Consider the following 2,538-nt stretch of genomic DNA (forward strand, 5'->3'; position numbering starts at 1 on the left):
TATTGCCAAGGAGGAGCTGAGATCATCCTCCGCCGGCGCCAGGACTCGACCAATCAGTATACTCCCTGTAGCCTGGTTCAAGCTTATCAGGACAAGGATGAAAACCCCCTGAGAAAGCCCGCACACGCGAAAATCTAGCCAATTAGTAGATGCTAAGGAATCCTTGCAACCAATCCGCCCCTGCCAACTCCCTGTCTTTGTCTTAAACCTATAAATACTGCTGTAATTCAGGGCTCGGGGCCCTTGTTCCACTCCACTGCGTTGGAGGTGACATGGGCCCTGGCTCGAGCTAGCAATAAATTCCCTTTTTGCATTTGCATTGCTGTGGATGTCTTGTTCTCTCAGTTCTGGGGATTGGGACCTTGGGCATAACAATGGTAGGACTACTGGTGTTAAATATTATTGTATAGATATTAATATTTCTCCTTTCCTCTCGACAAAAATAATACTCCTACCTGTGTGACCTCATGACACCTCTGTTCTCTCTCTTGTGGCATCAGTAGGTCACCCTGCTGTCTTAGTTTGTGTTGCTATAATCTAACACTACAGACTTGGTGGCTTAAACTAAAAGTATTTATTTTTCACAGTTCTGGAGGTGGAGAAGTCTAAGATCAAGCACTGGAAGCTTCAGTGTCTGATGAGGACACTCTTCCTGGTTCATAGATGGCCATCTCTTCAGATGACTGAAACAGGGCTACAGAGTTCTGTGGGGTCTTTTTTATAAGGACACTAATCCCACTCACTTCATGGCAAATAGATGGGGAAACAGTGGAAACAGTGGCTGACTTTATTTTTCTGGGCTCCAAAATCACCGCAGATGGTGCCTGCAGCCATGAAATTAAAAGGCTTACTCCTTGGAAGAAAAGCTATGACCAACCTAGACAGCATATTAAAAAGCAAAGACATTACTTTGTCAACAAAGGTCCATCTAGTCAAGGCTATGGTTTTTCCAGTGGTCACGTATGGATGTGAGAGTTTGACTATAAAGAAAGCTGAGTGCTGAAGAACTGATGCCTTTGAACTGTGGTGTTGGAGAAGACTCACGAGAGTTCCTTGGACTGCAAGGAGATCCAAGCAGTCCATCCTAAAGGAGGTCAGTCCTGGGTGTTCATTGGAAGGACTGATGTTGAAGCTGAAACTCCAATACATTGGCCACCTGATGAGAAGAGCTGACTCATTGAAGAAGATCCTGATGCTGGGAAAGATTGAGGGCAGGAGGATAAGGGGATGACAGAGGATGAGATGGTTGGATGGCATCACCGACTCAATGGAAATGGGTTTGGGTAGACTCCAGGAGTTGGTGATGGACAGGGAGGCCTGGTGTGCTGCGGTTCATGGGGTTGCAAAGAGTCGGACACGACTGAGAGGCTGAACTGAATTCTACTAGTGAGGACTCGACCCTCATCACTTAATTACCTCCCAAAGACCCCATTCTTCAACATCACTTTGGTGGTATGATTTCAACATATGTACTTTCAGGGGAGGACACAAACTTTCAGTTCATAACAACTGCCCATGTGGTATATTTCATGTTAAACATTTCTACTTCCTGAGCCATGAAATAATGAATGATCCAATGGTGAACAGCTGGATTCTGACCACCATCCCCTCTTCCTAAAGGCACCTCTTACTCTTTCCCCAGTTGGTTAGGTGTCCTATTATTGCATGGGCTTCTGAGTTGGCTCAGTGGTAAAGGAGATACAGCTTCACTCTCTGGATAAAGAAGATCCTGTGGAGGAGGGCTTGGCAACCCACTCCAGTATTCTTGCCTGAAAAATCCCATGGACAGAGGAGCCTGGCGGGCTACAATCCATGGGGTCACAAAGAGTCAGACACATCTGAGTGACTGAGCATGCACACATGCATGTTACTGTACCTCCCCCAATGCAGCTCTTCTTACACTGAATTGCTTTTGCAAGTTATATGTTTGTCTCTCCTTGAAATCAAAACACTAATCTTCTTTATTTCTTTTTCCAAAACCTCATACAGAGTCTGGCACAGAGTAGGCACTTACTGTTTCTTAGATAATATACTTATTTACATTTTTAAAATATAGGAATCCTTGGGACCTAGTTCAAATCGTAGCGCAAATACAACTAAGTCCTGAGTCTATATGGGGGACAAGCCACACCTCTCACATGTGGCAAATTTGGATGCATCACACATGTGAGCAAAATTTAAGCAAGTGGGTCTATTTTACTTTAAAACTCTGAACTGAAGAGATATGTGACACTCTACTAGGAAACTACTTTGTGTTGAAATGGGTGGTTACCACCTTTCTAGCTAACTCCACTGGGACTGTTTCACAGAAAATCCAAAAAGACAAATATGAAAGAAGGCAGTGTTTTCCTGTAGTATTCATATATTCCATCCTTGACTAGGCCTCTTATGTCATTGTCCAGTGGAGTCCACCAGTCTGGTATCTAGCATATTAAGCAATATATAAAAGATTATGTATGACATTGTCTATACTTTTGTTTCTAGCCTCAAAACTTTAGCTTTTAGATTTTTAATAGAAACCAGACATCACATCATTAA

The sequence above is a fragment of the Ovis aries genome, chromosome 15 (assembly GCF_016772045.2).
Source record: "Ovis aries strain OAR_USU_Benz2616 breed Rambouillet chromosome 15, ARS-UI_Ramb_v3.0, whole genome shotgun sequence".
Classification (NCBI taxonomy): domain Eukaryota; kingdom Metazoa; phylum Chordata; class Mammalia; order Artiodactyla; family Bovidae; genus Ovis; species Ovis aries.